Source organism: Trachemys scripta, chromosome 4 (assembly GCF_013100865.1).
Source record: "Trachemys scripta elegans isolate TJP31775 chromosome 4, CAS_Tse_1.0, whole genome shotgun sequence".
Classification (NCBI taxonomy): domain Eukaryota; kingdom Metazoa; phylum Chordata; order Testudines; family Emydidae; genus Trachemys; species Trachemys scripta.
The window spans coordinates 21,000,519-21,027,542 of NC_048301.1; the positions used below are offsets into that span (position 1 = coordinate 21,000,519).

General features: G+C 47.2%; 1 long non-coding RNA gene across 2 annotated transcripts in view; it reads left to right on the forward strand.

Moving 5' to 3' along the window:
- Window positions 1-27,024, forward strand: part of LOC117877025 — a 53,096-nt gene that overhangs the window by 13,105 nt on the left and 12,967 nt on the right. Inside the window, exons 1-3 of one of the 2 annotated variants that reach the window (XR_004645596.1) lie at window positions 20,366-20,480; window positions 20,947-21,063; window positions 23,142-23,179. This is a non-coding gene — a long non-coding RNA (uncharacterized LOC117877025). Of the gene's footprint in view, window positions 1-20,365; window positions 20,481-20,946; window positions 21,064-23,141; window positions 23,180-27,024 lie in introns of those variants that run through there. The other variant, XR_004645597.1, reaches the window with a different exon arrangement.

The window sequence follows — 27,024 nt, forward strand, 5'->3', positions numbered from 1 at the left end:
TTGCACTGGGGCTTTCCTTTGGTCATATTTTTTGTGAGTCAATCCAAGAGTCATGCCAGACAGACAACTGATTGCTTTTCCTCGCAGGCTATAAAGAGTCTGATAGGAAAATGAAAAATAGGACTTACAATAGTTTAGGAAAAGGATCCTTCTCATATTTTGGGGTGAGTTATTCCAAAGTGACCAGCTGCTAAGTTTGTTCCTGGAAGGGTGGTGCCCATCATGGGACTAGGTTTGGTGGGACAGCCTCGGGGACCAGAGAACTGCAGCAGACTCATTTCCACAAAAGCTCTGTTCTGAGTAATGGAGTGCTTACTGCCAAAAGCACAGTGGTATCTTGGTCCTGTGGAGATGCCGTGCTGCAGACAGGGCTGCCCTGCACTTGTGGAAATACAGTGGCCATACTGAACGAAACTCTGCAGGCCTGCCCTGGGGTGCTCTACTCACCACTAGGTGGTGCTTCCTCCTGGCTGTTCTGGGGATTAGCTTTTCAGGTCTGACACCTCCCCTTGCAGTCTCTCCCCACCCATTGTCCTCTTCTCCCTCTGCAGCACCTCTCACACCAGGGACTGCAGCTTCCTCTTCATGACCCAGCCCACTGGACACTGCATGCTTTTCCTTCCAGGGTATAGGGATGCACTGGACCAGCTGTCCAGGCTATGCCGCTCCAGCTGTGGCTGGTAGGGAGCCCAGGCCTGCCCACTACTCTGGGTTCCAGCCCAGGGACCCTACAACACGCAGCCAAGGTCTGCTCGGTCTTCAGCCTTGCTGCCCTTTTCCTGGGATGCTTCCTACTCGCTTCCCACCAGTTTTCTTCTCCAACCTTCTCTTTTCTGAGTATGACCTTCCCTCAGGGCCAAGCTCTTAGGAGGGTGGCTGCAGACTCCCTCACTGCTACCATTTCTTTATACTAGCCAGGCCATCTGCTCAGCTGAGCTTCATCCACCCATCAGGGGTTGCTTCTTCAGTCTAAGCCAATGGTTCCCAAATGTTAACAACCCACGAACCCCTTTCACTAAATTGTGAAATCTCGTGAACCCCCTCCTAAATGTGAATATTTCCAGGGATTTAAGTTTAAATTTCCTCAGGGTGATGGATGCGCTTGCTTTGCTCAGCATAGCTCTTGGAAGTCTGGAACCACTGGAGAAAGATAAAGTCTCAGGTCTGGTTCGGCATCAAATCTGTTTCCGTATTTGGTTTTCAGATGTGTATATGAGGAAAACACTTTCTCGCATAAGTACGTTGTTGAAAATGGTAACAAAACTGTAGTAGCTTTTTCTGCCAGAAGGGGGTACTTGTTTCTTAAACTCAGCCAAAAGTTGATCAGTGACAGATTTCTGAAACTCCTTTTCAGTTCGTAATCACAGGAGAGCTCAATCAATTTCTCTTTTTCCTGTGTTCAAGATCTGTGTTGAGAAAGTGGTATCATCAAAAGGGTTGCGTATCTAGTCATTATCGCCTGACATAGCTGGAAAGTATTCCCTGAAAGTTGTGCAAAGTCCTTTTATGTGTGCAGTTATATTGGCTTTAGTGCACTGATCCAACTGAAGTTTATGTTCTGCCAGGAAGTCATGAAGATTACTGAAACACTCCATTTGATGGTTTTCCAAACAACTTTCCCAGAACTGCAACTTCTTTATCATGGATTCAACTCACTCTTGCACATTGAAAACTGTTACATTGAGGCCTTGAAGAGATAAATTTAGGTAATTAATTCTTGAGAAAATATCTGCTAAATAAGCTAGGCTCTGGAGCCAAACATTATTGAGCCAGGTAGCTGTTGAAAAAAACTAGGATTTCTGTTCTAAGCTCAAACAAGTGCACAAGGATTTTGCCCCGTGAGAGCCATCTAACTTCGGTATGGGTCAACGGACAATTCTGTATACTACCCTTTTCTTCAAAAAGTACGTGAAATATTCTGGAATCTGTTGGCTGTGATTTTATGAAATTCACCATTTTCATTGCATTGTCCAGCATTTCCTTCAGTCTCTCAGGCATGTGTTTTGTTGCGAGGGTTTGTCTATGGATACTGCAATGAGTCCAAGAGACTTTTGATGCAACCTTTTTTGTTCAAGCTACAAATTCAGTATACTTCCCCATTATTGATGTGGCCCCATCAGTGCAAATGCCTAGGCAACGAGACCAATCTATTTCCTTTTCTTGAAAATATGCATTAATCAGATTGAAGATATCTTCTCCAGTTGTACATTCTTCCAATGGTTGGCAAAACAACAAGTCTTCTTCAACCATATCTTCATTCACATAACGTACAAACAGTAGCAAAATAGCTTGATTAGCTACATCAGTTGATTCATCTAACTGTATGGCATAATATGGACTATTTTTCACTCTATGTACAATTGTGGTCTCTACATTATTTGACATGTCATTAATTCTTTGTGACAATGTATTATTGGATAAAGGTACCATGTCAATCCTTTTTGCAGCCTTTTCTCCGAGCATGTAATGAACTACGTCTTTTATATATTGGCCAATCAAGCTCTCTGCTATGGTATGGGCTTCTGATGCTTTTGCTACTCGGTAGCTCATGTGGTATGATGCTTCAAGTGCATTTTCATTATCAGTACTTGCTTTGGATAGAAAATTGGTAATTCCACTTTTCCTCTCAGCTAATTTTTGCTTGAAAAAAACAACAGGCTTGTCGAGTTGTGCAGGATGCCTACTTTCTAAATGGCACCAAAGTAGAGAAGGTTTGAGGCTGCTGTTTGCTGGAACATCACCACAAATTACACACAGTGGTTTTGGACATTCTTCATCACCAATGCATGTAAAGCCATATTTTATATAATCATCATCATATTTTCTTTTCTTTGCAAGTGACTTTCCAGGACCATCATGATCATTACACTTAGATTTTCCACAGTGTGGACTTGAGGAAACATTAGCCGATTCTTGCGTCTTTACACTTTCCTTTTTCAGCCACTTATCCATTGAACTTGTGTACAAAAGTTCTAATAACAATAACACAGAGAGACTGCTAACAACCAACCAACTAGCAAATGAGAAGATTCACTCATGTCTCACTGAAGCAAAACAGCACTCCAGAGAGAATGACTTAGTATGGAATTACTGAGGCAGCTTAATGCTGCTTCACTGGCTACATCGTGGTTCCGGCTGGTTTGGCGCGCAAACACCTTTTCTTCTGCCACCAGGGGTGTCCCTAGGGGGGTGCCCCACGAGGGACAAATTAGCCTGGACCACCCCCCACGTACAGGGTGGGCCCTGCTCACTCTGCCCTTCATGCAACTTCCTCTGTCTGCCAAGGACAGGGGTCTGAGCTGTCACCTGCGTGCCTGGGGTCCCAGCTGCCACCTTGCCCACCACGGTGCTCGGGCTGCTGGCCCCACGCTGGGATCTGGGCTGCTGGCTCCGCACTCCCCGGGGTTCAGGCTGCTGGACCCCATTGTTCGGGGCTCAGGCTGCCCGCTCAGCGCTCCACTGAGCTTGGGCTGCCAGTCCCCGCTGACCACTGGGGTTTGGGCTGCCGGCCCCAACTACCCAGTCCCGCTCTCCATGGGGCTTGGGCTGCCAACCCCCATGCTGATCGCTGGGGCTTGGGCTGCTGCATCCCCCCCGCTGACGGGGGCAGGGCTCGGGCTGCTAGGACCAACTGCCCGGTCCTGCTCTCCATGGGGCTTGGGCTGCTGGACCCCCTGCTGACAGGAGCTCAGCTGTGTGCTTTGCAGGGCTTGTGCTGCTAGCTCCAACTGCCCAGCCCCGCTCTCCATGGGGCTCGGGCTGCCGAGCCCCCCACTGACCGGGGCTTGGCTGCCTCCTCAGTGCTCCAGGGGGATCAGGCAGTCTGCCCTACTCCTGGGTCCCACCTGCTGCCTCCCAAGCCCGGCGCTCCTCTGGCCGCCATTAGGGAAATTTTTCTGGCAACCCCCCTGTAATGTTGTGCGAACCCCGGTTTGGGAACCACTGGTCTAAGCCCTTCATGTGGGGGTCTGTCTTATTAATTGACCCATTCTGAGCTTCCTTACCCCTTTCAGGGGGGAGGGATAGCTCAGTGGTTGGGGGGAGGGATAGCTCAGTGGTTTGAGCATTGGCCTGCTAAACCTAGGGTTGTGAGCCCAGTCCTTGAGGGGGCCACTTAGGGATCTGGGGCAAAATCAGTACTTGGTCCTGCTGGACTCAATGACCTTTCAAGGTCCCTTCCAGTTCTAGGAGATAGGATATCTCCATTAATTTATTTATTTATTTCAGAGCTGGTGTGGGGTGAACACCCCTTCGCAGGGCCCCAGTTTTCTCCCTGCTTCCCCCGTGCTATAGGAAAGAGGTGGGGGTAGTAATTTAGTGCTGGTCTACACCAGCAGTAAGTTACTGCCATCTCTGGCTGGCATATTAGGGGCAAAAACTAAAGCGGCAGCAATTTCCCACCCTTGTTCACCTGACCCAGCTTCTGGCCCAAGTTTTGAAATGGGGCTCTCCCTTTTTGCGTTAGTGGAAGTTGACTGTTGGCCATAGGGCTAGCTTAGCCTTTATTAGACTCAGCAGTAACTCTAGGCACCTACAGGCCTGTATCCTGCAAGACATGAGCTTAAGCAAGTTAGCATAAGCAGGGCCAGCTTTAGGCCGATTCAGGCGATTCCCCTGAATCAGGCCCCGCACCTAAGAGGGCCCCGCGTCTTTGTTGCCGCCGGTACTCCGTACTGGGGCGGCCAGCTTCCCCAGGGAGCAATTTAAAGGGCCTGGGGCTCCTAGCAGGGGCTGGAGCCCCAGGCCCTTTAAATTACCACCAAAGCCCCACTTCTGAAGCCCTGGGGTAGGGCGGCGGGGCTCTAGGGGCTATTTAAAAAGTCTGGGGCTCCCCTTGCTTCTACCGCCCTGGCCCTTTAAATAGCCGCTGGAGTCCCGCCGTTTCCCCAGGGCTCCCTCGGCTATTTAAAGGGCCGGGGCGGTAGAAGCAGGGGAGCCCCGGGCCCTTTAAATAGCCCCCAGAGCCCATCTCCAGCCAGCCCCGCACCCCCTGCCCTGCCCGCAGCCAGCCCCGCACCCTTTGCCCTGCCTCCAGCGAGACCCTACCTCCAGTCAGCCCCTGCCCTGTCTCCAGCCAGCAATGTACATAATATACAATTTTGTTATTATTTATATAGTTATGGAAAGTAAATAATACATGGAAGAAATGAAAGGGTTTTTTTTATGTTTTTTTTTTTTTTTAGTCATCCCTGCCAGGGCCCCGCCGAAAATGTTTGAATTGAGCCCCGCACTTCCTAAAGCCGGCCCTGAGCATAAGTATAGTAGGCCTGTGACCCAGGGCCTGGATAAATGGCCTGACAGTTACTCTTAGATTTTGGGGAACTATTTTATTTACCAAGCTTGTGCACAAAGTCCTGTTCTTCTGAATACACTAGAAACAAACAGCAGGAGGCAGTTTCCTTGCTCACAATTTCCAAGTCTGCCCCTTCTGTCAGTTCTGTGTCCTAAGGAGCTGTGTTTCTCCTCTTCCTCTCAATTTAAAGCATACATGTGCGCACACATGTGCACAAACACACACTGAAAAGCAGTTTTATTTCAAGTTGACCAAAATGTTTTAGGATGACTGTAAATTAATTGTTTTAATTTTTCTGTTTTGACTCAAGCATTTTCACGGGTTTTCCACCCATCTTTGTTTTTTTTTTTCACCCATCTCTGGATTGTTGTTTTTTTTTAGTAGGACAAATTGAAAATGAAATGCTGTTTTGAAATGAAAAAATAGAACTGAAACACTGACAACCTTGAATTTTTTCAGGTTTTGTCTTTTTTGCCCTTAACTATTTTTTTTAATTTGACCCCAATTTGCGAATAGTTCCAGGCCCTGAAAATTTCACTTTGGAGGGAACTTCCTATTCCCTGAAGAAAAATTCCCCAGCTCTGCTTGTGAGTTTTTGAAGATAAGTAGCTGAGGTAATTGGAATAAGAATCCTTTATCATAATTAGCAAGCCCTACAGCACAATGCCCTAACCTGTCTAACCGTCCTGGGAAATGGCTAATCAGCAGCGTGCCCATTTCACAGAGGGGGTAGGAAACTCCGTGGTTAAATGACTGACTTTAGGTCACAGAACAGGACCTTGACAAAGCTGGGAGTAGTGGCCAGGAGCTCTCAGACTTACACTGATGAACTGTAGTAGATACAACATGGGGCTTTTTTCAACAGTTCCTTCCCTCAAAACCCATTCTGGTGAACGCTGAGTATGTGTTTCCGGTCCTCAAACCTACACACCAGAAATGTAACAGTATTAATGAATCCGAAGTTTCACCAGACAACAGAAAAACCAGGTGCACAAGGCTATTGAAAGCACAAATGCTAACCCGAAGCTGCATACGCTGTTCTCACAGTCACAGCAGTTTAGCCACAAAGGCTAATGGAGAGGAAGTGTGCGTGAGAAGAATTGAATTACACAATTTTGGTTCCCATGTGATGCGTGCACAGCACTGGACAGTATTTGGGAGCATTTCCGCTTTTGGCAGTGTCACTCAAGTGTAGGGTGCACCTGGGAGCTCTGCAGTGAAACATAGTCAGTGAGACCAGATGCTGCAACCCTGTCATTTCCATATCCAGGACATGTGGGGCCCCTGGAGTAAATGGTTTAGAAAGAGGTTCATATTGTTGCTATCTAGTAATCATTTGGGATATTTGTTTGTATTTGGTATTTTTGTTAGTAGCTGGATACATTTTAATAAGAGAAATGGGAGCAGCCCCATTAAGAATAGGGTGGGGAGGCTTGGAGGGCATTCTTGCAGGGGTGAGCAGCACCGCGTATATTGCTGCTGCAGGAGGAAGCTGGATTTAGCAGGGTACTGGGGACATCCCAGCCTTAAAGAAGCTCCTAAAGCAAACGTTTGACCTCCCAGAATACACCAAGTTCTCCTTTTTAAAAGCAAAGTCCTGTGGCTGAGGGTGTGACACACACAGCATGAGGAGTGCTTCAGATTGCAGAGACACTAAGGTTCAGGTCCTCAAAGATATTTGGGCTCCTAATTTCCTCTAAAACCCAAGACAGAAGCCTAAATTCTGACTTGAACCTTCCTGGAAAAAACTGTTTTGCCCCTATTTAAGGGCAGTGGGAACCCAGAGCCAGCCAACCCTGTTCCAAGGCCTGGCCCCTGTCAGAGAAGGTGTTAAGGAAGGATCAGCAGACCAAACTGGGAATGTGGGCCAGGTGCCACTGTCAGGTGATTACCTCCTGAGCATTATAAAGGCTGCTTTCGGCTCAGTCAGGATGGAGAGAGTCATATAGAGGTAAAATGCCAGTGGGTTGCACAGGTTATAGCCTGGCCTGGCCACCTGCAGAAGCTCAGTTCTAAGGGGGAAGAAGTTTTGGGCCAAGGACTGGGAAGCCTCATGGGGGGAAAAACTCTGTAAACTGGTATGTAGAAAGAGGGGAAGGAAAGATAGCTAAGTAATCTAGGGTTGGGAGCCCATAGTAAGGCTGGGTGTGGGTCCCCCCATTCTGCTACCCTGGTCAAGGGGTCTAATAAACCCTGCTATTAAGGGGTGGGGAAAGGACCAACTGGAGCCCAGGAGGGTGAGAATTGGAGCCAAGAAAGAGGCTGGAGACTGTTGTGTGTAACTGAAGCGACCCTCAGGAATGGCTGCCTGGTGTGAGCTGGGGGCAGAAGGCTGATGCTAATGTTCTCCTTTGCACTCTGATTATCCCAAAAGGGATGAACTGTTGTGCTATGGCCAGAGGGCTAAGTCACCTCAGCAACTGAGCTGTGCTAAATGCTGAGGGAACTGTTGGAGACAAGGGGAAACTGAGGCAGGGTGACTGCAGTGCCACCGTGCACCATGAGGGGGTATGTGCTGGGGAAAACTTTCAATTAGCAATAATCAATCCTCCGTGTAACCTTCTGGGTTACAATACTGCTACTGCGCACCCTGCTACACCCCCGGCTTTATGCTTGCTTGTTATCGGTGAAAGAGCATTTCTTATTTCAGCCTAGTTACCTTCCACACAGTGCACTGTCTGCTGGTGCTGGGATGCTGAGTTTAAGGTTAATGACTCAGGGCTAGAGGAAGGATTGGATTATTTTGGCCAAGGTTTGGCACTGCTAAAACCCACTGATATGAAGTTTACAGGAAAAGAGGCAATTCTGGAAATCATGGTCTCTGTCTTCCTTTCTCAATTGTGACACAAGCCAAAACCTGCTGCATAATTTGGAGAGTGCATGTGCAGACAAGCCAGCAGCAGCAGAAGGCGGATGGGAGGGGGGGGGGGAAAGTGATGAGTCATAGAGTTGGAAAAGTTCACTTTCTCTAAGAGAAGCACATTTATTATTTGCAGCATGACAATTGCCCCTTGTGTGACCCTGTCTGATCCCACCCAGATATGTGATGGGAGAACAAAGCTCGTGTTTCCTCTCTCAAACAGATCTTCTCAGACGGTGGTCCGTGGACCCCCATTCAGCAGGTCCGCGGATAGTTCCCTCTAAGATGTATGCCTGGGTGGTCCCACATGAGAGAATGAAGGGCCACCCACCTCATTTGTGGAGCCATGTAGGCATGGCTGAACCCTGGAGAAGAGGCACATGTAAGTTGAGGTGGTGGCCTTGGGGGAAATAAGGGGTAGGTGGGAGAGGGCAATGGGGTGAGAAGAGAGGGTGAGGGGAATTTGGGACATGCAGGGCTGCGGTGGCCAGAGAAAGAGATGACTTTCCCCAGCTTCAGGGCTGCAGCTGCCAGGGCAAGACCCCCACTCCTTCCCAGCCTCAGCTCTGTGGGTGCTGTGGCGGGGGAGAGACCCCACCCCTCCTTCCCTGCCTCAGCTCTGTGGCTGCCACAGCGGGGAAGAGAGCAAGAAATCCCCCTCCTTCCCAGCCCCAGCTCGGAGACTGCCGTGGCAGGAGAGAGAGGGCATATCCATCGCATTAGAAAGATAAGTCTGCTGATATTAAAATATGAGTTGTGTGCTTTTATTGTAAAACAAAAAAGTTAATTATTATTGTTTTTTTTATGTAACACTTTCATCCAAAGTGCTTTACAGTAGTTAGCTAATGGTACAAACAACATTTGGAAAGATCATTAAGTGGTCTGCCGAGACCCTCAGCAATTTTCAAGTGGTCCGTGGAAAAAAAAGTTTGAGAACCACTGCTCTAGAACCAGGACCGGCTCCAGGGTTTTTGCCGCCCCAAGCGGCAGGGGGAAAAAAAAAAAAAAGCCGCGATCGCAATTGCAATCGGCGGCAGCTCCACCGTTCTGCTTTCTTCTTTGGTGGGAATTCGGTGGCAGAACAGCCCGACGTGCCGCCCCTTCCCCTTGGCCGCCCCAAGCACCTGCTTGCTGGGCTGGTGTCTGGAGCCGGCCCTGTCTAGAACATTCTGATTGAAAAAAATTAAGTCTCTTTTCCCAGAGGGCAGCCCAGAAAAAACATGCACTTTATCTTCACTGTTTGGATTCAGCCCCTGTCTATAACCTGCTCAAGGTATATTTGTCTGGCCTACGAGTGAATTAGAGAGAACTCCTTGAGCAAATTATAATGCTGTCTTCAATTGGGTGCCATCTGCTGTTCTGTTTCCACTTATAAAGGGATGCTTATGGTCCCTTTCGACCCTCTTCACTGTGTTAGAGACACTGAAGATTGACTGGTGAAGTGCCCTTTTAGACTAAGGTCTTATCTACATGAGGAAATTGACCAGAATAGCTCCATGTGTGGACACTATTCTAGAATAAAAGTCACTTCTGTTCTGCAAAAATTACTCTGCTTTGGAAGTGCACCAATTATTCCGGAATAAGTGTCCACACCAGGGAGCTATTCTGCCATAGCTGTTCTGGTCAACTTCTCTATGTAGACAAGGCCTAAAAGGAAGCTTTTCATTCTCTCTCACTTGTCCATACTTAGAGGGAAAAAAACAGCCTATGAGTCAGTTCTTCAGCTTTTGCGAAGTAGCACAGAGCCATGTTGGTTTACAGCAGCTGAGGGTGTAGCCTTCAGTGTATTTTTCACATTAGAGCAAATCTGAAATAAAAGGAAATGTGTGTATATAAAAGGGATTCTGCTTGCCCACTCCTCTTCCATACTGCTCTTTCAGTTATTCGCATTTGAATAAAAACTCTCTATCTTACATGGATTCTTCAATGAAGTCCTTATCTGTCTGACTTAGGGTTTTATAGGGTGGTATCTGAGTGCCCTTAATAGCAATAGCAAAGCCCCTAATGATCTTAATAGAGCCTCTGGCCCATCTCCCTTTTCCGGGCAAAAACTCTGCTGGGGGTTGGGTAGAGTTACCATACGTCCAGATTTTCCCAGACATGTCTGGCTTTTTGGTCCTCAAATCCCCGTCCAGGAGGAATTTCCAAAAAGCAGGACATGTCCGGGAAAATAGGGAGGCATGGTAAGGGGACCACCTCCTCTCCGGGCTCCAACTTTCCGGGGCCAGGCAGCAGCTGTTAGTTCTCCCCACCTGGGCAGCCAGACTCGGGAGCAGCCGCTGCTGCAGCTCCCACTGCCGCGGTGGGGAAGTGGCCAAGCATGTGGCGCTCGGCGGCTGCGGCTCTGGTGCCCGGGGCGTGAAACCCCTGAGCCTAGGCCTGCTGTGGGGACCCAGCTGGTGCAATCCTGCGGGTGGCCCCAGAGTGGGGGCAGCAGGCCCCAGTCCCCCTGTCCCGCTCGGGTCCCGCAGGGGAACGAACGGGGCTGCCGAATGCCGATGCCTCCGCCCCGGGGCCGCCCGCGGGATTGCACCAGCTGGGCAGCCAGCCCAGACGCGACTGGCCAGGGGCTGGGCGCAGCGTGTGCGCTGCTGGGTCCCCACAGCAGGCCCGGGCTCGGAGGGTTCGGGCCCAGGCACCAGAGCCGCAGCCGCCGAGCGCCATGTGCTTGGTCGCTTCCTCCCCCCGCAGCCATGGGAGCTGCAGCAGCGGTTGCTCCCCAGTCCGGCTGCCCAGGTGGGGAGAACGAACAGCCGCCGCATGGCCCTGCGGGCCGACCCCTACTCTCCCTTCAGGTACAGCCCGAGTCCTGCCTGTGCTGGGACCACCGTCTCCCGGGCCTCCCTCCAGCGCTTGCGGAAGTTGCGGCGGGAGGAGGAATGGTGGGGGGGTTGGTGTTTTTTTTTTTTTGTTCTGGTTACCCTGGGGGCAGAGTTGGGGTGGGACCAGGGACGGGGAAGGGGCAGAGTTGGGGAGGGGCCAGAGCCCCGTGGAGTGTCCTCTTTTTGCTGGATTGAAATATGGTAACCCTAGGGTTGGGTTACTATTTCTGACTTGCAAACAATGGATTTTTTTGGTTTGGCAGCTGAACAGAAAAGACATTGTGTTTGGTTCCAACCAAAACCAATTTTTAATTTTTTTCTGTCATTGAAAATTTCCTTTTTATTTTTGAATCAACCAAAATGTTTTGGTTAACTCAAAACTTTTTTTTTTTTTTTAAATTTTTGTTCGATTTAGCTGTTTTCAGGTGTTTTTCACCCTTATGTGGTTTTTTTCTTCTAAAATGTGGCCACAGTTGATAATAAAATGCCATTTCCAAATGAAAAGTTGAAATGAAACTCTTCACCTTATTTGAATTTTTTTTGCAAATAATTTGGAGCCCCCACAATGAATTTTTTTCAGACATTTCTATTCGCTAAAAAAATGTGCTCTATTTGTGACATTACTCTATCTTACAAAGGAGTAGGATAGACTTAGGGTTGGTCTACACTGGGGGGGATTGATCCAAGATACGCAACTTCAGCTACGCTATGAAGTCGAAGTATCTTGGATCAAATTACCTGGGGTCCAGATGGCGCGGGATCGATGGCCGCGGCTCCCCCATCGACTGTGCTACCGCCGCTTGCTCTGGTGGAGTTCCGGAGTCGACGGTGAGCGTGTTCGGGGATTGATATATCGTGTCTTAACGAGATGCGATATATCGATCCCGGATAAATCGATTGCTACCCGCCGATACGGCGGATAGTGAAGACGTACCCTTAGAGTAAAGTTAGCATGTGCACTTTCCAATATTTTCCTGTTAGCAAAAAGATTCACTGAAAATCAATGGGGAGGGGGAGGGTTTCATTTAACTCCATTAGCTTCCTTTGAAAGACTGTATTCACCACAATCTTAAATGCACAACTGTTAGGTTTGCTAACCCAGCAGCCATGCTCTTGGAGCTGTAGATTTGTTGTGTTCCTCACCCAGCCCCTCCTTCAGCTCCCTGTGCTAGCTCTCCATGTCAGTGTGCTGTGCATCTGAAGAGATCGGGTGTGATCTGAAACAAAATCAGATATTCAACTTTGGAAACTTAACAGCATTCCCTGGAAGGGTTAATAAAGCAGGTCCCGGTGTAGGATTTCTCAGCCACAGTTTCAGGAGATTTGTCCAAATGGTGAAAACAGCTGTTACCAGGAAGGTCCGAAGGCTCAGAGGCAAGACAGTGACCCAGAGCCAGGAGCAGTGATCAGTCACTCCCCAGACCCAGGGAGCTCAGCAGCCAGTGGGGATACAGCGGTTCAATCCCCTTAGACTAGACCAGTGATACTCAGAGTTAGGCTTGCGAGTCGCAAGTGGCTCTTCAATGGGTCTCCTGTGGCTTTTTGCAGCACATGATATTAAAACGCTGTGTGGCTTAGTTATTAACCAATCAGGCTGCTTTTACTATGTTAACCAATTTTACTTGATAAAATAAGAATACTTGGTTAGCCATTTTGCTGTGAGAATAAAATATATAAAAACTAAATATTCCCCCTGTCATACTGTTTAGATATTGAATATATAGGACCATAGTAAGTGAAACAATGAAGTCACACTACTGTGGCTCTTTTGGATAATGTTGATTGATAATTTGGCTCCTGAGTCACTGAGCTCGGAGTATCACTGGACTAAACTGATACCTGTTCAGAGAGCAGGGCTGGACCAGGCTGTGGCAGATCTCTTAAACACGTGTGCCTCATTAGGCAGCACACCAACAACCATGGGTGGTGAGTAGCATTGGCTGGGGAAGGCTGTGCCTCCACAAACAGCCTGATGTGGCCCAGCCACACTTTGCCCCCAGGCCCCCTCCTGCCTTCTTCCAGTGCTCTTCCGTGGTGGAGAGGCTGGGGCAGGCTGGAGCCAGTGCTCACAAGACCTGGGGCTGGGAGTGGAGGTGGGAGTGCTCCAGCCGCTCTCCCTGCCCAGCGCTCTTGGGCTAGGGCAGGGGGTGCTCCGGCCGCGCTGCTCACCCAGTGCACTGGGGCTGGGACTGCGGGTGCTCTGGCCGTGGTGCGCTGGGACTGGGGTGCTCCAGGGTTGGGGGCGTGTCGGGGCTGGTGGCCATGGGGGTGTGCTCTGGGCTCCAGTGGGGAATGGGAGGGGTGGGACCATGGGCAGAGTGGGAGGGGCCGGGGCCGAGCCTCCCACAACAGCTTATTCACCTGCCACCCATGGCAACAACCAACAAACCAGGAAGCAGGATGGCTTCAAAAGGACTACAGAATTTGGCTTGAGAGCCAAATGTTCCCCATTTGATGTCTCTGGGCACCAAAGCCTTGCATATCTCATATCACTTTCTTAAAATCCAGACCTCGGCAGTGACCTGAAACCCTGTTGTAAAAGTGGAGGCAGGCCAGAGGAGAAGAGCACATTTGCCTCTTCGAAGGGCAGAATGTGACCGGTTGCTCCCTTTTAAGATGCCACCTGATGTGCTGAGTTACCACTGAGCCCACCTGTTCTGCCAGCTTGGGCACTCTTTTTACTTGTCTTGCTGAGCCAGGCTATTAAGCCTCCTCCAGCACACACATAGGCAAGGCCACACCCAACTGCAGAACAACACAGACACTGAGATCAGCTCTAGGAAGACTCAGAATAAGGGATTTGCCCCAACACTCAGGTGTCCACCTCCCTGGGAGTGCAGATCCAAAGATATACACCTCTACCTCGATATAATGCAACCCGATATAACACGAATTCGGATATAATGCAGTAAAGCAGTGCTCCAGGGGGCAGGGCAGCGCACTCCGGTGGATCAAAGCAAGTTCGATATAACACGGTTTCACCTATAATGCGGTAAGATTTTTTGGCTCCCGAGGATAGCGTTATATCGAGGTAGAGGTGTATTATGAAATCCGCCTCCTCCCTCAATGTGGAGGAAGGTATGCACAGCCTCTTACCCCTCCCCCACAATTATGAATTGTACAAACAAGGTTATATTATAAACAAGAAATAAGTTTATTAACTACAAAAGGTGAATTTTAAGTGGTTAAAGAGATAGCAAACAGAACAAAGCAGATTACTAAGCAAATAAAACAAAACACGCAAACTAAGCTTGTTTCACTAAAGAAATTGGTTACAAATAGTAATTTCTCCCCCTAGATATTGTTACAGGCAGATTGCAGAAAGTCTCGAAAGGCAGCTGCACTGGTCTGCAGCTTGAGACCTCAGGTATTATTACACACAAGCTAGATGCCCTTCCAGCTTGGGCTCAACCCTTCTTCTCCCCAGTTCAGTTCTTGCTTTCAGATGTTTTTCAGTGTCTCTCTTTGGGTGGGGAGGCAGGGGAGAACCACAATGATGTCACTCCCCTGCCTTATATAGCTCTTGTGTAAGGCGGGAACCCTTTGTCTTCCAGTGGAAAAACACTGGCAATTCAAAAGGGGAGGAGAGGTGTCCAGTACCAGGTGACTGGGACCCATGTCTTTGCAGGGCTGTGGCAGCCAATACTCGTAGGCTGTCTTGAGCTTCACAATCCATTGTCTTTGCTAATGGGCCATTAGCACTGTCTGGCTTTCTCATTGTTATACGTGAAAGGCTAGTTGGGGGTGACACCCAAGGTAACCCATTTGAAATAGGTTTCAGAGTGGTAGCCATGTTAGTCTGTATCAGCAAAAACAACGAGGAGTCCATGTGGCACCTTAGAGACTAACACATTTATTTGGACATAAGCTTTTGTGGGCTATAACTCACTTCATCAGATGCATGGAGTGAAAAATACAGTAGGCAGGTATAAATATACAACACATGAAAAGATGGGAGTTGCCTTACCAACTGGGGGGTCAGTGCTAATGAGGCCAATTCAATCAGGGTAGATGTGGCCCATTCCCAACAGTTGACAAGAAGGGGTGAGTATCAACAGAGGGAAAATTACTTTTTGTAGTGACCCAGCCACTCCCAGTTTTTATTCAGGCCTAAGTTGATGGTGTCAAGTTTGCAAATTAATTCCAGTTCTGCAGTTTCTCGATGAAGCCTGTTTTTGAAGTTTTTTTGTTGAAGAATGGCCACTTTTAAGTCTGTTATTGATCGTCCAGGGAACTTGAAGTGCTCTCCTATTGGTTTTTGAATGTTATAATTCTTGATGTCTGATTTGTGTCCATTTATTCTTTTGCGTAGAGACTGTCTGGTTTGGTCAATGTACCTGGGGGGCCATGAGCAGGTTTTGGGTGTCAGCCAAGTAGGGCCAGCGTTAGACACTCTGGGGTCCCGGGGAGAAAGCTGAAGCCCCACCGCATGGGGCTGTGGCCTGGGGCCCCGAGCCCTACCATCTGGGACTGAAGCCAAAGCCTGGAGCAACTTAGTTTTGCGGGGCCCCGGCCAATTGCCCTGCTTGCTACCCCGTAATGCCGGTCCTGGCTTTTATATGCAGAAAAACAGTCATTGTGGCACAGCTGGGCCGTGGAGTTTTTATAGCATGTTGGGGAGAGGACAGGAGGGGAGCTCAGAAAGAAAAAGGTTGAGAATCTCTGCCTTAGTGAGCCAGATGACTTGGAAATGCAACAGACGCTGCTTTTAAAGTTTCAGAGTGGTAGCCGTGTTAGTCTGTATCAGCAAAAACAACAAGGAGTCCTTGTGGCACCTTAGAGACTAACAAATTTATTTGGGCATAAGCTTTCGTGGGCTAGAACCCACTTCATCAGATGCACGGAGTGGAACATTGTTTGTTAGTCTCTAAGGTGCCACAAGGACTCCTCGTTGTTTTTGCTTTTAAAGTGTCACTCTGAAGTCATCCTCCTCCAGCTCTATTAGCTGAATAACTAAACTGTCCTTTAGACTCCCCAGCTATGGCTGCCTTGGTGTGTGCATCACAAGCGCCTGTAAATCCATGTGCAGCTATAAAAATGGTGCTACATTTATGTGACAGGATGATTAAAATGCCAGATGTAAACCCACAAGGTGTTATTTCTCATAACAGGACATGGTGGAATGTATCCCACTGGCATGAACTTTGGCATCCCAAAGATGCTGTTGAACTGAGACAATCTGATGCGGCGTCATCTAGAAATGAAATGCAAATCAGGCTTACCGCCCACTCCCATTTATCAGCTCGGAGAGGGGAAACACAGAACAGTTAATGATGTCTGACCCTGGAGTGTCACAGCATAAAGAATCTTCCATTCCCCCCACCCCCGCAGAATGCATGTCTCTCTTGTACCAACAATTATCCTACAACAGTATTTCATTCCCAAATGGTGCTGAGGCCCTGGCTCCTGCTCCTATTGTAGTGAACTGGGAAACTCCCCATTGAGTTCATTAGAATTGGATGGCTTTGGACCTAATCCAAACCCCATTGAGGCCAATGGGAGTCTCTTCAATAGAAGCAGGAGCAGACCCTTAACCCTTTCATTCTGGGGTGATATTAATTAGGGACAATAAAGTAGTTCTTAAGCAGTCATTCTTAGGATAAAAATGAATAAGGGACTTCAATCCTCCTGCTTCAGGGCATAAGCCAACCACTTACTGTCTGGGGTTAGAAACTTTCCATAAGGGCGAGTTTGTCCATAATTGTCCTGAGGGGGTTTCTTGGGCCTTCTCATGGCACATCTGGTATTGTCCATTGTCAGAAAGAGGATACTGGCCTAGATGGATTATTAGTTTGATCGTATGTCAATGCCGGTGTTACTACACTATGGCCAGAGACTGTAAATTGTTCACTGCAAAAAACATAATGTCTTGGGAAGCATGGAGTCTTTTCCTCAGATACACCAGGCCTTTTGACTGTCCTTAGGGGGTTCAGTGATCACTCCCAGTGGAAGCTGGGAGTCTAAATACCGTGGAGGAATTGGATCTGTTGCTATGCATAACCTGAGCTTCACAGTGCCCTGCCCAGACTCTGTCTGGGAAGCTCAGCCCTTGAAGGCACAGCTTCCAATAGCACAGTGCTAGCCTTTCACAGTAACAGCTCATCCGATCTATCTCTGTGAGTATAATGTACCCTGGCAGGTGTGTTGCCACCTACCCTGTACCTTTGTGAAGGTTGTAGCTGCTTTGTAATGAGAGATGTGCAGAATATTCAGGGAGGGGTGGCACAACTCAAAATGTGAGTTATCCTATGTGTTATTGTTTGTTTGACAGCAGCACTCAGAGGCCCCATTCAGGCTTCTTTGTGCTAGGTGCTGTACAAGATATGTCCCCACTCAGGAGAATTTACAATCTAAACTAATACAGGATGCGACAAGTGGGCACAACAACCAATTCAAGGGAATGAGGGTGGGAGGAGGAAGGCAACAGTGATAAGAAAGGAACTCCGAAAGAAGAAAGATGTGCATATTTTATGGGGTGTTTCTCACCTTATGGAGAACTAACACAGGAAGAGTCACCTCCCGGATGGCTGCCAAGGATTACTGACTTGCCAATGTCTCTTATCCACTCTCTATGCAACAAGGGTGCTGGGCACATGAAGGCATGGGCCTTCCAGTGGCGCCCTTGTAAGTAGGAGGCTTTCTGTGTGGAAAGAGCCAACTGCTGCCAGCAGCAGTGGGGCCTTGCTGCGGGGAGACAAAAAGAGTTCCCACCTAGTCTGCACATGGACAGTCCTGAGACCCAAACAGCTCTCAGGAAAGGTGAGGACCCTGAGGGCGGGGACTGCGTGCGGGTAACTCTTGTGTGGGGTTATGCACGAAGAGTGCATGTGTTTACCAAGTTCCTGTGCAAAGCCTGTGTGTTCCTCACTTGAACAGTCACGTGGTCCTTGAAGGGTGTAATTAGAGCTCACCCAGCCAGGCGGACACTGATGGGAACAGGTCTAAGCAACTGGGGGCTTGGGAGGGCTGAGACACTAGTTCAAGGGTTTAGGCACTTTACTACAGGGACAAGAAGAGTGTCAAACATGGGATCTGCATCTGACAAGTGCATCTGAGTGACCCAGAGCCAGGAGCAGTGATCAGTAACTACCCAGCCCTAGGGAGCTCAACAGCCAGTGGGATACAGCGGTTCAGTCCCCTTAGACTAGACTGATGCCCATTCAGAGAGCAGGGCTGGACCAGGCTGTGACAGATCTCTCAAATGCCTCATTAGGCAGCACCACACCAACCAACAAACCAGGAAGCGGGACGGCTTCTAAAAGACTACAGAATTCGCCATGGCAGCCAAACATTCCTAATTTGATGTCTCTGAGCGTCAAAAGACTTTCACATCTCATATCACTTCCTTAAAATCCAGACCTCAGCTGGGATCAGAAACCCTGTGGTAAAAGTGGAATTTCCCACAGACTGGTAGTCTCAAGGGACCGAAGCAAGAAATCCGTTTGTTATGGTGTTTGGAATGCCTGAAACATAAATCCTTATTTTTCTTGTAAACATTTTCAGCCTCAGAAGTGTGAGGAATAGTTCCAATTGTACACATGGCCAGAACTTCTTTGAATGAGAGGGAGGTTCAGGATTCTCTGCTGACCAAAATGGACACGGCCAATTGTATTTTCTAAATATATTTCCTCCTTCAAATTAAGGTCTTTAATATTTTTTTCCCTAGTGGCAACATGAAAAAGCAGGAGAGAAAGATTTTAGGAAGGACAATGATGAAGGTTTATTTATTTTCCAGTTCACTTCCTAACCTCAGGAATGAGTGTGATTGATAGAGCTTTTGCAGGACCTGAGAGTGACCCCTTACAATTTCCAGTGCTCATGTAATAACAGTTCTTGGGTAACTCTCTGGCTCTGGGAAGCAGAGAGAAGCCGCCTGACTCCTTTCCATTGCTGGCATTACACATAATGGGCGTTATTCACCTTCACAAGCCTCTTGGTGTGATAGAGTTAAGTAATTTGTCCAGGGCTATAGAGGGAACTAGTGTCAGAGCTGGGAGTAGAATCCAGGCGTTCCTGTCTCCAGGGCTCAGACCACTACAGCAACCTTCCTCTGTAGTAACTTTACTGTGAAAAATATGGACATTGTGGATGTGCTGGTGTGTGCCACTGTCTTTGTGTTTTGTAGATATGCTGGGTGTTGTCCTGAAAGCTCCATTTAGGAGCCACGGAGATTTTCTCCACTAGCTCACTCAGAAAAGTGAGCAGGTAGCACTGTACATCTGCACCCTATGGAAATCTGATGCAATGTAAAGGGGTCTTAGTGTGAATGAGAAACAGGCCTTGGAACCTTCATGGGAAGATCGACCCACACGTGTCATTCTTTATACGGTAACTAATCTTGGTGTTTAGTTATTGGAAATGCAAGGGAATTTACGGGGCTAGCTGTTTCTTTAGCCAGTTAGAGGGAGTGGACATTGTACCACGCTGCACCCACTGCCTCAAATACCAGACTAATTGTTCCATCAAAATTCAAAAGCCAGAGTATGCTGGAGTCGCCTGTTAGACACACACAGTCCAAGTGAGGCTTGGAGCTGGTTCAGTGTTTTAGGAAGAAATGATAGCTACGTTTGAAAGCCATCCCTGCGGAATGGGGCTGGAACCAGTCAGACTGGATACCTTCAGCAGCTGGAAGAGATTATAATGTTTCTATTTTACATCTTTTGTTATCTTTCCTTCTCTTCCTTGGACCTGGAGGAGCCACAATGACCTTTGTGAGCAACCTTCTCGCTTTCCTAACCAAGTAACGGGGCCAGTCCTGGTCCAGAATATGGACAAGGCGCTCTCCCTTCAGGTATCATGCCCCATACCTGTCTCCTGACTCCCAGGACTCTCCACTGTCTTGCCAGTCTCTTTCCCCTCTTTGCTGTTGTTGGCCTGTTCATGCAAATCCTTGCAGTCATCACTCAAGCACTAAATGATGTGAACCTTAGCTCTGATGTGGACTTGGCTCTGCAGTTAGGGCACATGGTGCCAAGAGGAAATGTGTCTGCTTTTCCTTTCTCCATTTCCTACTGAGGGCTTCCTTTTTCTTACTGGGTGGGTAATTACATCAAACCCCTACACTTCAGCAGCCAAATTTTCCCTGTTCTGCTTTAGACCATAGCTGTGAAACAATCAAGCATGGTGAGCGTAGATGGCAGCTGAACATGCCCTGGAGGAGGCTAGCCCCCCCGGCCCCTCCCCCTCTGCCTGAGGACCTGCTCCTCCCCTTCCGCCCTCTCCCCTGTCAGAGCCCGGAGCCCCCAGCTCCAGTGTGCCCCCACCCCCAGCACTCCCAGCGCTGGACCGAGAGGCGGCATGGCGTGGCCCCAGCCCCCAGCCTTGTGCGCACTGGCTCCAGCCTGCCTGCCCCAACCTCTCGGCCACAGAAGAATGGGTACTGGGGGCGGGAAGGGAACTGGAAGCAGGCAGAAGGGGGTCTGGGGGCGGATCGTGGGCAGGGCCACGCCAGGCTGTTTGGAGAGGCACAGCCTTCCCCTGCCTATGCTACCCACTACCCATGATGGTGAGTAAATAGAGGAGAAGGGGACCAGTCAGTAAAGGAGCATGTGCAGGGGAAAGAGAGGATCAGAACAGGTGGGAAGGGGAGATGAAATGAAGAGCAAAAGTAGAGGGCCACTAATTGTTTTCAGAGAGGACAATGCAGGGATGCTATTAATGACAGCTGCAAATATATGAAATGCTTTCCAGATGTTACTTTTCTATATTGGTTGCTGTTTTAGTTGCCACAGGAACATTATGCAATTGTGAATGGGAGGCAGCCTGCCTACGTGTGAGTGGGATTCATGCAACAATCATTCTATTAAGACGTGGGCTACACTATGAATTAGTTTGATTGCCCTTGTTTTAGGTCCTGGTCTGTTCAAAAGTTGATAGTTTAAGAATTGTACAGGGATGCATATAAATTTGGGGGGGGATTCGGGGCTGCTTGCGTTGTGTCCCCTGACTTTAATGTTCACTTTTGGATTCAGATGGATCCCCAAATTTAAAACTGAACTTAAGCAGCTGAGTTTCCTGGTTTGGAGTCTGTGAGAATTCAGCACACAGAGCAGCAGCAAGACGAGGCACAAAGCTTGCATCTCAAACAGGTTTGTCTCTTAATTGTAACTGTTTCCCGGCCAACCTTGGATGAGTTTTCCCCTCTCAGCAAGACTCTGCAGTTAGTCACTGTGCTTGGAATTTCCACTGCCTTGTCAGGGTGTTTTTGCAGTTTGTAATTTGCATGTTCTAGTCTGGAAAAGATCGTTTACATCCAAACCAATCATTGTAACAATGGCTTAGACTGTCATTTGTATAAAGCCCCCCAACAAATAGACCACTTACTGGAACAAAGATTTAGGTGTTCCAGGAAGGAGATTGTTCTATAAAGTAAAGCAGCTCACTGTAATTAGACTTTCAATAGCAGAAAGGCATTTTCCAGGAATTAATGGTCTTAGGTTGCTCCAGCCCCTTCACAGTGTAAACAGCCAGAGATGTGCAATTGCCAGTCTGTTTGGCCAATCATACCATTTTTGTTGCTGTTGCAACTTCAACAACTGCAGCTGCCTACGTGCTTTTGAAAATCTCATTAGGCGCCTATCTACATCATCAGGTTTTACATCTGGATCTTTAAAAGGCTGTGCCCGAGTCTCTGTCCGAATTGTACCACAGACAGGAGGACTGGCTGAAAGGACAAGAGAAAGTGGCACCAAAACCAGAAAACTCACAGGCAAACTTCGTGAGGCGGATTCACGGGCCTCAGGGAAGGGCAGAGCTACTCAAACAAAAGGAACTGAGTAAAGAGAAATGAGTAAGAGGGCAGAGGAAGGCACTGGGAAATGCTCTACCATTAACCAGGGCCGGCTCCAGGGTTTTGGCAGCCCCAAGCAGCCAAAAAAAAAAAAAAAAAAAGCTGCGATCGTGATCGGCAATTTGGCAGAAGGTCCTTCGCTCCGAGTGGGAGTGAGGGATCGTCAGCCGAATAGCTGGACCTGCCGCCCCTCTCCGGAGTGGCCGCCCCAAGCACCTGTTTGCCACGCTGGTGCCTGGAGCCGGCCCTGCCATTAACCCAACAACAGTGACATTTAAAAATAGACACACTCATGTTGATATCCCATCGCGATCACTATGACAACCAAACATTGTACACGTTTTACACTCTGTGCAAATTATACATCCGTCATTTCAGCTGTCACTGAAATGCAGCCAGTTCTAGAAAGCAAGGTGGCAGCTCTTTAACAGCCTACAGGAGCATTACGCAGCCAGGTCAGGCAGTAAGTGAAGAACAACACTGTATATAATTTATGCTGCTGGGGAAATTGTAGCTAGGCCAAATGTAATTAATTACTTGGAATATGGCTGAACACTAGGGCTAACAGGCCATCTCTTATAACAAAATGCCACGAGAACTTTAATGATAGGAAAACAGGTCTTAAAATCAAAACTCATCCTAGAGATGGCACCTCCAACAGCACAGTGTAGTAGCTATTCAAAGAGTGGGGGGAGAGACTGTTCCATTCAGCCATTTGAGAACTTCCTATTTCAGCATAATTGAAAAGGAAGGATGATCTAGTGGTTAAGGTACTAGCCTACGACTTGGGTAGACCTGGGTTCAGTTCTCTGTTTTACTGCAGACCCCCTTGTAATCTTGGGTAAATCAGGTGGATTATGTCTACACTACAATTAAACACCCATGGCTGGCTTGTGCCAGCTGACTGGGTTTTGTAGGGCTGTTTAATTACAGTGTAGACGTTCAGGTTCAGGCTAAAGTCTGAGTTCTGGACCCTATGAAGAGGGAAGGTCCCGGAGCATGGGGTCCGCCGAAGCCCGAATGTCTACACTGTAATTAAACAGCCCTGCAGCCGGAGCCCCATGAGACTGAGTCAGCTGACACAGGCCAGCCACAGGTGTTTAACTGGAGTGTAGACGTACCATCAATCTATCTGTGCCTGGTTCTTCATCTGTACAATTATAGCTCTGCTTTACCTCAGAGAGATGTGTGATAATAAATACATTAGAAACAGTGAAGTGCCCTGTACTGTTGCAAAAGGGCCATCTAAATAAAGAGTTGTTTTGGAAAAATTAAATACAGCCAAACAAATCTTGTAAAACTACGTTTATAGAAGAAACAAGTAACATATATAATGAGCCCAATTCACCACTGATGTAATTTCATTGACTTCTGCAGGTTTACTCCAAGGATGAATCTGGCCTGCTAGGACTATGGTATGTGCTTCATAAACAACTGTAAGGCACAATTTGGCCCCCTCTGCACTACAAGACTGAATTGTGTTTTAATAGCAATTTGGCTACCATGTTGTTTATAGTTCCTAAATATACAGGAGTGTATATTGTGTTACTGGATTTTTGGCCCCGGTCCTGCACAGACTTATGTAAAGTAGAACCTCAGAGTTACGAACACCTAGGGAATGGAGGTTGTTAATAGCTCTGAAATGTTCGCAACTCTGAACAACACATTATGTTTGTTCTTTCAAAAGTTTACAACTGAACATTGACTTAATACAGCTTTGAAACTTTACTATGAAGAAGAAAAATGCAGCTTTCCCTTTATTTTTTTTAGTAGTTTACACAGCACGGTACTGTATTTGCCATTTTTTTTTGGGGGGGGGTGGGGGTCTTTGCTGTTGCCTGATTGTATACTTCCAGTTCCAAATGAGGTGTGTGGTTGACTGGTCAGTTCGTAACTCTGTTGATCATAACGCTGAGATTCTATTATATATGCTTCATTCTACATGGGGGAGTAGTCCTGTTGATGTCAATGGGACTACTTGTGTTTAAAGTCAAGTATGCAGGCAAGTTGTAGGATAAGTATAAAATTAAAGTTAGTTTAAGTTTGGCTAAGGAAAGGTGTTGTAACTAACGGCCCTGACTAGCCAGTAGAAGGAAGGCCTTGAAAATAATGAGTTATAAGGCCAGAAGTCAGGAGAATATCTGGTTCAAAGAATAACTAATGAGACAAAGGGAATTTTTAAAAAGAAGGCCTTTGACTGATATGGGTGACTGAAGATGGCTTTAAATAAAATAAAGAGAACCTGTCATAAAATAAGCTAACACGGCCCTTCCCCACCCCGCATACCAGTGTTATCTCCCATGTGAACCCAGGTCCAATGACAAAGCTGTTGTACTGGTCAGCAAGAAGGAGGGGAAGCGATAAGGAAGTTGCGAATCATAGAATCATAGAAGATTAGGGTTGGAAGAGACCTCAGGGGGTTATCTAGTCCAACCCCCTGCTCAAAGCAGGACCAACACCAACTAAATCATCCCAGCCAAGGCTTTGTCAAACCAGGCCTTAAAAAACCCTAAGAATGGAGATTCCACCACCTCCCTAGGTAACCCATTCCAGTGCTTCACTACCCTCCTAGTGAAATAGTGTTTCCTAATGTCCAACCTAGACCTCCCCCACTGCAATTTGAGACCATTGCTCCTTGTTCTGTCATCTGCCACCTCTGAGAACAGCTGAGCTCCAAACTCTTTGGAACCCCCCTTCAGGTAGTTGAAGGATGCTATCAAATCCCCCCTCACTCTTCTCTTCTGCAAACTAAACAAGCCCCGTTCCCTCAGCCTCTCCTTGTAACTCATGTGCCCCAGCCCCCTAATCATTTTTGTTGCCCTCCGCTGGACTCTCTTCAATTTGTCCACATCCTTTTGGTAATGGGGCCCTCAAAACTGGACGCAATACTCCAGATGTGGCTTCACCAGTGCTGAATATAGGGGAATAATGACATCTCTCGATCTGCTGGCAATGCTCCTACTAATGCAGCCCAATATGCCATTAGCCTTCTTGGCAACAAGGGCACATTGCTGACGCATATCCAGCTTCTCATCCCCAGATCCTTTTCTGCAGCACTGCTGCTTAGCCAGTCCATCCCCAGCCTGTAGTGGTGCATGGGATTCTTCCGTCCTAAGTGCAGGACTCTGCACTTGTCCTTGTTGAACCTCATCAGATTTCTTTTTGCCCAATCCTCCAATTTGTCTAGGTCACTCTGTACCCTATCCCTACCCTCCAGCCTATCTACGTCTCCCTCCAGCTTAATGTCATCTGCAAACTTGCGGAGGGTGCAATCCATCCCATCATCCTTTTTTTTGTGAGGATCCTGAACTCAACCATCTCATGGTCACTGTTGCCCAGGTTGCCACCCACTTCTACTTCCCCTACCAATTCTTCCCTGTTTCCAAGCAGCAGGTCATCTTGTCTCGATGAAGACTGGAAATAAGGGTGAATTGTCTCCAGTTGGTTTTTAGCTGAAGTCAGTAATTGGCAATGATATTGCTTGTCTATTAAAGGGTATAAAAACTAAACTTTCAAAGGGGTTCATTGCTAATACCTGCCTGACCACACTGGACCCACCCAATATGGGTCTAAGCACTCCTGGGTTTGGTCCATTTGTAAGTATCTTGATCAAATGCTTATAATATTTTGTTACTGTTTGGGTAGTAATTTTTTTATTAGCTAGGCATTTTAGGCATGTCTACAGTAATTGTATAAATACCATTTGGCCTTAGGATTTAATAAAGGAATTTATGGTTAAATTAGTGTTTGGTGTTTTCCCATATTAATACATTCAAATAGTATTAATAATTCCAACACGAGGGTGAGGACATGTTAGTTCAGCTCATGAACTATTGTGTAGGATGTTCAGGTTTCCACTTCCTGGCAGGAATTCTCCTGGCTATTGTTAGTATAATCAGAATTAATCAGTGCTGAAAGTGTCAGTATTTCCTGGTAATGAGATAAAAAGCAAATAAAACACGCACATTGGCAGAGCACTTCCGCTCTGGAGGGTTTCCAAAACAAACAAAGCCCCATGTCCTCTAATCTTTCTAGTATATGAGTATGTGCAGAGGAAAGAACAAGTTGATGCTTTGGATGCCTGCAGCTGAAATACCCTATGATAAAATCTGGCACTGTTATACTGCAATGCCACAAGTTACATTCTCCCACTCTTGTTATTTAACATTTATATTGCAGAAACGCATACAAACCAGGCGGTGCTAGGTGCTCTACAAACATAATAAGTGATAAACTCTTTGTGACAGGGCCTAAAAGACAAGTCATAACAGGTGGGAGAGACAAACAGGTGGGCAAGTGAGACGGGATAACACACCCAAGAGGATGTGCAGCACAGTTTTAGCCAGTCAGCAGCAGTGATGAGAACTTGCCACATGGCTAGCTGTTACCTGGTTCTGATTTTCTGTATGTATCGTAGCAGATGTGATTGTAACATCAGGATTCCCTGACAGAAAGACCCCTTTTCCTGTCAAATTTTATTTATTCCCTGAAGAACAACAGGTCAGATTCAGCCCTGATGTAAGTGCAGCTCCGCACCCGCTTGTATAATGCTTGAATTTGGGCCCTCTTAAGTTTTTTGACAATGCTGAACTTTAACCTATTTTGGTTATTAGCTCATTCCATTATAGCTTTCCATAGTGGAGGAGCCATCAATTATAGCTAAGGCCCTACTTGAATGATCTTTAAATAATTGAGGCTGAGTTGCAGACAAGACATGGAAAAAATCGCAGAAAAATAATAATTGACCTTTATTCATAGTGGTAATTTGGAAAAGCCCGAGTATTTAAGAAAAATTTGCTGGAATGATATAAATACTCAAGTATTATGATATGCCTGATCATTTCTTTTGATAACCAGACATTTTGCTGCAACTATATTACATTCATTAAAAAAAAAAAGTGACCAGTACAATGTAAAATTCAGAAGACTAAGTCTCAAACAACTGCTGAAGAATCGAGTCCCGTCATTTTAGCCTTTTACATTTCACAGACATAGATTGTTAGTGGCATGCACCCCACCTTCACGCCCCATCTTTGCTTTGTGAAGACTTGTCCGTACTGAGATACGAATTAAAATCAAAATTGTGATGGAAGCCTAAAACTGCAGGATTGGCAATGTATGCAATATCGCAAATGAAGTAGGTCCTTAATTATCAATTAAATAAAATACCTACAGCCTAAACAACTAAAGAACTGCTGGCTTGAAGGAGAAACAGAACTGGTGCAGCTGCATATTCCTCCTAAACAATCCCACCTAGGGA